The sequence below is a fragment of the Podarcis bocagei genome, assembly GCF_964188305.1.
Source record: "Podarcis bocagei genome assembly, chromosome: 3".
NCBI classification, from domain to species: Eukaryota; Metazoa; Chordata; class Lepidosauria; order Squamata; family Lacertidae; genus Podarcis; species Podarcis bocagei.
In genome coordinates this window covers 28525006-28535335 of record NC_138127.1, presented here as the reverse complement: position 1 = coordinate 28535335, position 10330 = coordinate 28525006, and positions in this window count along the sequence as shown.

Below are 10330 nucleotides of genomic sequence, written 5' to 3'. Positions count from 1 at the left end.
ACCCGTGAGTAAGATGAAATTGGACTTTAAGAATATTTTCCTGTGAATTTGAGACGACCGGGGTGTGTGCTAAAAGGAAGTCCGCGCCCCCCCTTTTGCAGACGATTTAAAGCAACAATAGAAGAACTAAGCTGGAGAGCCTACCCTTTGTGGGGTGAGTTAAAAAGACTTTAACTTCCAAGATTTGGCAAAAAGAAATTTTGAGCTGGAGTGAAAGAGTGGAATTTTAGAAGCCTTTTTTCTGTTGTATGCAACCCCCCCTCCCGGGCCCGGGAGCGTCCTGTATTGGAGCTTGTGGAAGAGAAATGCAGAGTTTGACAGCTGTCAAAGCTGTCAAACGGGCAGTTTAAAGTTGAAAAATTGTTATCTAAGATCCCTCTGGATTAAAACCAGTTAAAATCGAACTAAAATTGTTGGAAACAAAGTAATAACAACAAGTCAGAGGATTATTGAGAAAGATTATTAAGTAACCAGATTCCCTCTAGGGGGAATTCTGTGACATTACAATGGCTGTGGATGGAAAGTTACTAGTGGAAATCGAAAGAATGTTTCATTTGGTGGGAATCTTACAAGAGCAGAGTCTGGCTATGAATAAACAACTCATGACCTTGACTTCTGGAACAAGCAGCTCTGCTGAATGTATTGAGGATTTGAATGAGAAAGAATCTGCAGCTGAATCGGAAATGATAACTCAAGAAGTGGAGGAGACTAAACAAGGAGAACTGAAAGCAAAGATGGAAAGTACCAACCAGAAGCTTACACCAGTGGAATATAAGCAAGGAGACTTTTGGATTACGTTCACTACAAATCTGCGAAAGATGCAAAAGACGAAGGAGGAGGCCCCGGGAGTATATGGAATACAAGAACTCAAAATAAAGAATAAATATGTTTGGGGCCTCCACACTGACTCTGAAGATGCATGGCTTGAGGAACTTTTGCAGCAGTTGTTTTCAAATGTCCTTGTGGGAAGAGAACCTGGTTTGATGGGGACAGAACTCCTTCGAGATTCAACGACCAATATAAAGGACTACCAACAAGACCGGCGGAGAGGGACTGAAAGAGACTTGAAAGCCTCGGACGTGAGGAATCCAGGCTAAGAACTGTTACTTTGGATATGTACTGGGGAAGGGACGAAAACCGGGGATGGGAGGGAGGGAAGAATAGAACGTTAAAAACACTCAGGACTTTTGGGTTTAGTTAATTTGACTTTTACTTAAGACAAAATGGGAAATCGACGGAAGGGAATTTGAGTCCAACTTAGAAAAACTTTTTTTTCTTTAATAAAAGAGGTAATATCAAGATGGTTAAGAGGAGAAATACCAATTTGCTGACATAATTATGGGAATGGGGATGCATGAAGGGGGGTGGGGGGAAGTTAAGGAACAAGGTTAAGAAAGTGGGATTTTCTGAAATTATACATGTTTTTTGTTTTTTGTCTTTTCTGTGTCTGTTATGTATTCATAAAAGGTGAAAAACCAATAAAAATTATTTTTTTAAAAAAAAAGAAAGTCAAGCAAGAAGGCTCCTTGTGCCTACCTTTCACTCATAGAACCATTTGAACTGGAGGGATCTGGGAACCCAACTAGTCCACCCCCTGCTTAGACCAGGAAAACCAGACCTAGAACATTGCCAGCAGGTCCAGCCCCTTCCTTGAAGATCTCCAGCATGACAGTGACATCCACACCATATATTTAAAGCTAACGGCTTCTCTCAAAGAATCATGGAAACTGTAGCTCGTTAAAGGTGTGGGGAAGTGAAGCTCTGTGAGGGGTAGATTACAGTTCCCAGGAATGTTTGGGTGTAAAAGTGATATAAATTTGCTTTTAATGTATGATGTCGATGTGACCACAGTCCAGCCATGACCCCCAGGTAATTCATGTTAATATGAAATGAACCATTATTTGTCTTTTTAAAAAAAATCTTAACAAAGTAGCCCAGGAATATTTAAGAAGAAGGGGGAGCATGTACCTTCAGGGCCAGATTTAGGGGTGTGTGTCCCCAGTGGCTCCTTGGGTTCAGGGACATCTATCAGCTGCCCTCTTCACCTGAAAGAAACAGTGCTGGAAAAACTGAAAGAAACAAAACTGGAAAAACTGACTTGCATTGCTGTTGCATTAACATTCCTTGTTTGTTTGTTTTTATTTGTAAGAAAAAAGACTACAATGTGTGTGCCTGTTCAGACAGCAGTGTGTATAAGAATGATTGTGATCAAATCCATGTGCAATTTTTTTTTTTTGGTCTTCCGTGACAAAAATAAATAATATATATAGCTTCATTTTGTTTTATTATCTCTTACAACAGAATAGGCTGTGCACTTATTAAGCAGAATAATAACCAAACTACCAACAGTAAAACTACTAGCTTAAACTGAACTTCACAATCATATATGTCTAAACCCAAATTTAGTTTATTATAGAGACAGAATCAACCCTGTGGTGTATATCTGCTTATTGATGTGAGCTCCCCCCCCCCAAACATCCTCTTAGTACCTGAGGTTTCATTTGGCCCTCCTATAATTACAAAGAAAAATATAAATATTGAAGAAAATGTGCCTGAAAATTATTCAATCCAAAACATTTCTTGCTGTCGCCTCTTCCTTCTGCCACCTTGCATAATATTATCTGGATTACGAGATGCAGCAAGTGTTTAAATATCATAAAGATTGGCACCTCCAATTAACTTGATTTCTAAAATCAGCAATGGAAAAGGATATGGTGATGCACCACAGGAAATACATAAGTCCGTAATTCCTATGGAATTAGCATAACCTGTGGGATATCTGACTTTTGAGCAATCAGAATTCAAGACTATGGCTCATCAAAATCCTCTCAAAAGCAAATGGCATTTTCTCATTTTCCAACTTTTTACCACAGTATAGTGTGCCTATAGATAGATAGATGGATTGATCGCTAGGGCATACGTTAAGAGACTTAACCCACTGGAAATATTCACCGGGGAGCTCTGATCATGTTTAGGCAATCCTCCAAATGGTGGTTTGCACGTTTGGTTCTGAATTTCCATGCTTCAGGCCTGAAGAGACGAGATAGGAACTCCAGATTGTGGTTAACAACAAACCACAGTTTTCTGAATATGAAAATCTGTGGTTTGTGCAATGGAGCTTGGAGTCATCATCTGAACCAGGTCATTAGTGGCAGCTTAAGGCTTCCAGTCTTGAAGCATCACATGATGTTTTTCTTCTTCTCAACTAGTGGGGATGGGGGGGAGAGCAAAATATATAAAACAAAGCTTGCAGCTTTAATAGGCTTATAAATTGAGGGTGAGGGAAGATATCAGAGAAGTGGTCCTTCTATGAATTGTAGAGTTGGAGGGGACTTTGATGGGAGTTCACACTCTGTGGCCCTGATACCTGCCTTATGCCGTGTCTGGCCCACCTAATATTGAGTGACAGCAGCCCTTCAGGGTTGCAGGCATAGATGTTCCCCAGCTGTGTCGAGAAATGCCAGGGGTTGAATCAGAGACATTTTTTTTGCATGCAAAGTGTATGCTCCTCTACTGCTGAGCTAGAGCCCTTCTCACTGGGGAGCAAGCCCCATTCGCTAGAATACATAATCCATGGGATTTACTTCTGAGTAAGCTTGCATAGAATTGGACTGCACAGTTCAACAGATGGCAAAGGTAATAAGGGAAGGATAGACATGAATGTAGCTGCGCCTCTTCTCAAGCTCACAGCAAATTCAGACGGCCCATTCATGCTCTGTTATCCACACCACTGCAGATCTTCCTCCTGTTGACACCTGAATCTGATGAAAAAGCATTCCAGAAAGAGGGGGGCTTTGGGTAACCAAGTTAGCATGGTTTGAAAGCCAACATAAGATGGAAAATTCGAATGACCAGGAGGGCACTGTTTGATAACCGCAACTGCCGCTTGGAAAATATTGCTACTCTCTTTAGAAGGAGGGGAAATACATTTTTCACAATGATTGTTTTGTGCTTCCCCCTCTCCTCTTCTACAGAACGTAGCCAGGTGTCCTGGGATAGGATCATACATGTGTCTATACTTAGGCTTCTCCGGCGTTTTTCAGGAAGAGTGTTTTGCTTTTGCTTAATAGAACCACATTGGCAAAAGCAAGTACTGAGAAAGGGCCCCTATCCTGCCTCTTCCCCATCTCCCCACTGTGCCGTCGAGATCAAGTATCAGAAGGCCAGGCAAAGTCTATTAGACAGCGACTCCTCCAAGCAGAGTCAAAGGATTCCATGTTATTTGCTGTACTTGCCAGCGACTGTCAAGCGGAAAAGAGCAAGATGAGTTCTTCTTGCAGTATTACGTGTTCAGAATGGATGATCCTGAACAGAAATATCTCAGCTTACACTCGGCAACAAGCTAGATATCATATTCTGACAACTGAACAGCATTCACAGATGACTAAATGAAGGCTTAGTGGCAAGGATGTGACGTAGAGTTTTAAATTTGCCACGGCTCATCTGCTATGTGAGTGTTCTCTTGAACGGAGTCCAGGAACTCTGCCGTCAGCTGCATCCATATGCTAGGCATGTGTTCATCACTGCCAAGCACATCTTTTAAATTTAGTCCTGGTGGGAGCATGTTCTACACCTTCCTGGCGCTTGAGGATGAGTGTGTGGTGGTGTTTGTTTTTTTCCCTTTTTCTTTTCTTTTTAGTCTGTGTTTGAAAAATGAAGGCACATATTCATTTCAGAATACTGTCCTGCTCAGTGTCTGAAAGTTATCTGATTTTAAGCAACAATCCTTGACAGGTTATGTTACCACTTTAATTTTGAGGGGAATGTGATGGGCCAAGTAGGTTCTTCTTTAGTTTTAAAAACTTTAATATGTGGCTTTAAAATGTGTCCTTTTAAAACAATTGAGTCCTGTCGTAGATTTCTTTGATTTTGACACAATATGCTCAGCCATAGGACGCTTCCCATCCAGCACTGGGTTTATGGTCCTACGTCACCCAAAGTTCAAACTAATTTACCACCATGCTATAGGAGGGCTGGCTAACCTATGGGGCTTCAAATATTTGATTCCAACTCCCATCAGCATGACCAATAATCAGGGAAGTTGGGAGCTGAGAGTCCAACAATATGTAGAGAGCCAAATGCCATTGCTGTGTATCTGCAGCCCTGCACAACTAAGCCTTTTCTACAGCAGCATAATTTTGTGAGTGCTCCCTTATCTCTGTATCTTTCAAGTAACATCCATTACTTCTAAATATTACTTGCAGGTTACTATGGGTTCAGCCAGGATTTACTTGTGGGGGGTGGGGGAGGCCTTATGTGGGTCAGCTAGTTAAGTATTTTTATTTATTTACTTGATTTTTGGGCGGCAGCTGCCCCCCTGCCCCCCTAGCTATGCCCATGGATTAGACTGCAGCACACACATACCAGATAAGTCACTTCCAATATAAGATGCATGTAAATAGCAGTTACAGTGGTACCTCAGGTTAAGAACTGAATTCGTTCTGGAGGTCCGTTCTTAACCTGAAACTGTTCTTGACCTGAGGTACCACTTTAGCTAATGGGGCCTCCCGCTGCCACCACGCTGCCTGAGCACGATTTCTGTTCTCATCCTGAAGCAAAGTTCTTAATCCGAGGTACTATTTCTGGATTAGCGGAGTCTGTAATCTGAAGCGTCTGTAACCTGAAGCATCTGCAACCTGAGGTACCACTGTATATTATTATAATGTGCTCACTGAGGGAGAAAGCAGCATCTTTCGCTGTAGAGTTTAAGAGATAACTGTTCTAAAAGGCTCAGTGGGGCCTCATAAGTGAAAGCTATTTCCCCAAAGTAATGATGGATCCGACAGAAAAATAAGGTACAGAGTTACTTAATAGCATGACAGAAAAACACCCCCCTTGACTTATCATAAAACCTTCATTTCTGGCAGCCATTACCACCTCTACCTACATCCCCGAAGCCTTTTCACTAGAACAGAACATGCTGCCCTAGACCAGAGAAAGTACTTCAGAGTCAGTGTAACTGTGAAAATTAGATTGAAGAAAATGAGTGGTTTCTTCCCCCCGCCCCCCACCAGCAGATACTGAAGAGGACTAACTTTAAAATCTAACACACATTTGAAGATTCTTCACATAAAAAGAATCATCATCATTTGTTAAAGCATAAGACTCTTAATCTCAGGGCTGTTGGTTTGAGTTTTATGTTGGGCAAAAGATTCAGGCATTGCAGGGGGTGGGACTACATGACCCTTGCGGTCCCTTCCAACGCTACAATTCTGTGAGTCTATCATCATTGCTAGGAGCATGGAAAAGCATTCTTGATCCAGAGTTCAAGGCATCAATCCCCAAAGAGACCTCTGCTTTGGCAAAGCACTATCAATTCAAAATAAACATCTATTTGTCACATACTATTGTAGAACCATAGAGTTGCAAGGGACCCCAGTCCAACCCTGCTGCATTGCAGGAGTCACAGCTAAAATGCCTTTACAAATGCCATGTCTTTTCGTTTTAAAGACATGACAATCTGGGAAAATGAAGATTTAACAGTTAAGGTAATGCTGAAGAACAAAGCCTTTCCCCCCTAGAAAACTAGGCTTTGTGACTGCATGAAGAGAATACTTTCAGAGTTCCATGCAACGGATGGAGTAAATAATTGAGGTAAATAACAGTGTTTATTTTTAATTGACTTGGGTGTGTGTGTGTGTGTGTGTGTGTGTGTTGTTGGCATCCATTTGTCTTGAGAAACAGTGGAGTATGCCACTGGGGGTGAAGTCAAACCACTGCATTAGCAGCACGAAAGTGACCTCCTGGGGGCACAAGCCTGGGCAGCATATATGGAGGTCTTGGGCTACTCAGATGACAAGACTCGCTCTTGGTCTCGCTGATGTGGTCCAAAAGAAAGCAGAGCAATATGTTTGGCATTCAACCAACGCCCCTCCGGATTTGTGTAGGGTTTACTCTGAAGATGTCCCACATGGCAGCAGAGGTTTAGGGTCAGAGTTTTCCTTCTCCTTGGTGGGCTACCTGCCTATGTTGATGAGCCCCATCTGCCCCTCACTTCCCTCTACAGCATCTGCAGAAACGTCCCTCTTGACCACTGGACCCACTATTGGTCTTGTCTGCTCAATCTGCCAGAGCCAGTCAAGTCAGTCATTCATATTCATATGAATGTTATATCTATAGCTATATCTATACAGTGGAATCTCAGGCTGCAAACATGTTCCGTGTGGGAGGCATGTTCGCAACCTGTAGCGCTGCGTCTGCGCACGCGCGGGTCGCAATTCGGTGCTTCTGTGCATGCGCAAAGCACGATTTAGTGTTTCTGCGTCTGTGCGAGCACCGAAACCCAGAAGTAACCCATTCCGGTACTTCCGGGTTCAGTGCAGTGTGCAACTTGAAATTGCCTAACCTGAAGCATCTGTAACCCAAGGTACCACTGTATCTCTGTCTGTCTGTCTATCTGTCTATCTATCTATCTATCATCTATCTATCTATCATCTATCTATCTATCTATCTATCTATCTATCTATCTATCTATCATCTATCTATCTATCTATCTATCTATCTATCTATCTATCTATCTATCACCTCACAATGAATATAAACTATGATGGAAAGTCAGGGTATTCCTTTTAATGTATGGATAGTATAGCCCACAGGGATAAAGTGGATTTTCTGGCTGTGTTCAGACATATGGGGAAATTTTGATATAAAAACTCCATAGAGTAAGAGTACACGGAGCTCTTTTCTGTGATTAGATGCTATCCTAGCAAGCCACACACAGATCACTCATGTTCTGAGCCGGCTGATGCTCTGCTTATCTCCCTGCAAAATTCATGATGGGTGAGGAATCACAAACTCAGCATAGTGCAGTCCACACAGTGAGGGAGGGAGGGAGGGAGGGAGGCACGGAGGGAGAGAACAGCATTGATGCCATAGATTCCATTCCAAATGCAGTCTTTCTTTCCCAAGTTGTTCCACCGGCAATTATAGTTTAAACAGTGAAACTCCAAAGCCAGGAACATGGAGAGATAGCAACTGTGCCTTTATTTGCTAACTTCCAAATTAAAGAGAACAGTTCCCAGCATCTTATACTAGTCTGACATCTTTCCTAAGCAGCCATTTCTTAATTATCTGGTGTTAGCTAAATTGATTCTAATTAAACAGAATACTGTCCTGATTAAAGAGCAGTAATTATCTCTCTGTGTCATTAGGCTAAATCAGTTTTACAAATGTTTGTAGCTCTTTAAAAAAAAAAAACTTTATCCCTTGGAGATCACCCAATAAGATCAGATGGATGTCCCAAGTCAAGTCTGTTCGGTGTGACTCACTGTAAGAATGCTGTTAAGCTTCCTTCACTTTCCAGAGTAGCAAGAAGTGCAAGGACAATGCTAAAGCGTCTACCGTAGTTCCCTTTGGAGGGGGGAGGGAGTAGTGGAGACCTATGATATCTTTGTAATAACTGTTTCTTTTACAAATAAGCATAGTGCATAGTGGAAGCAAACAAACACAATTCAGAACCACTTGTGCTACATCAGGCATAGGCAAACTCAGCCCTCCAGATGTTTTGGGACTACAACTCCCACGATCCCTAGCTAACAGGACCAGTGGTCAGGGGTGATGGGAATTGTAGTCCCAAAACATCTGGAGGGTCGAGTTTGCCTATGCCCGTGCTACTTCATACCCCGCAAAACAATGAGCCTGGCAGAGATAAAGCGAGCTTTTAAAACAGAATTTGTCTTGCATTATCTGTTTTGCTAGTGTAACTTCCAGGTTACTAGGTTAGGCAGTTTGGAATTTGGTTAAACCTCCCCCCGCCCTGTCCCACCCCCCACCACAACCCTAGAATGTCCCCTTTTAAAGACTTATTACAGCCTTGACTCAGCCAACTGAGCCCTGTCTGAGCCAGGATGGAGGACTAACACTGGTGTATCTCTGACTGAGCCACAATGAGGGACTTCAGCCAGTATAGCCTTGACTTAGGCAGGCTCAGTCAGAGATTGACCTGTTCCAAAACCCTTTCATCGCAGAAGATCTTGGAGTCCATTTATTTCTATTTTATGTCTTCGTCAGATAAAGCCTTATGATGCATTAATTCACTGATTCATCTCCAAAACCTGCTTCCCCTTCTCTTGTAGTAGCCTCTCCCCCCCTTGGCCACTGTTATTTTAGATTAATTTTCACTCACAAGACTGCTTAGGCTTCTTTTTGAAATTAGTGTAGGAATCCAGTCCAGTTCTAGTCTTTCAAGAGTATTCTCATGCTGTGTGTGTGTGTGTGTGTGTGTGTGTGTGTGCGTGTTTTCATTTTAAAAAGAGGCACACTGTTCCATATACCATTCCTGAGAGGAAGACAGGTCCTGCCACTACCATGTGGGAATACTGAGGAGAAATATTTTCCACTGACATAGCATCTTACAGCAGGCAGTGCCGGTCTGCTTTATAGACACCGGCAAATTTATCCTCACTGAAGCAGGCAAGCATTTCTCATCTGGGTCTCACAGCTTGTCAAATCTGGAGCTTGCAAGTTTTGCTTGCTGTAACTAACAGAAATGTTGCCTCATGGACCAATCATTCTCATTCAGGAACTTCTGAGTTATGCAATGTTAGGGGTAGAAGGGACTTGAAGATAATCTAGTCTATGATATGTAGATAGGTAGGTAGCCAGATAGATAAATAAATATAGGTGGGTGGCATAAGACCTTGCCCATGGAAGCCCCATGGAAATCGATGACAGGTTGTCTTCTCCTGTAATCAGCAGAGGAGACGCTGATCTGCATCCGCCATTTTACAAATGGATCCAGCTGGTGGTTCTGTTTTCTCCTTTGTAATCCAACAGAAGGCAAAAATAAAACTCCAAAATAAGGGAATCCATCTTCTCACCTCCATATATTCTTTCTTTTCAACCTTTTATTCGACCGTCAGTCAGAAAAAAGTACAATTGTCAATACACAGTTAAAACATCCAAGAAGATTTTAGAGCTTAGCCAACACTAAAATGGGCTAAACAGATAGCCCCATATCAATACAATCAATTAAAGTCTTGCGACGCTTAAAAGCTAAAAAAAGAAATTTGGCCACCGAGGAGGGTATAGCTCTAGTGATGTTATTCAGCAAGTGTAAAACCTGGTTTTCTCCAGGTAGGGAGCTAAATTGACGTAGAAGTGGGTCTATAAAATTTTGTCTAAGCTCTGCATAAGAAGGGCAAGTCAAGAGGATGTGTTCGGTGGACTCAACCACACCCATGGCACAATGACAGGTTCTCTGGGCGTATGGTACTCCCCTGTACCTTCCCCACAATATCGCAGAGTCAAGGACATTTAATCTGGCCGCTGTAAGAAGTCTGCGGTATTCCACATAGTGGATTTCTGCGAGGTAGGGGGCTGGTATGGTCCG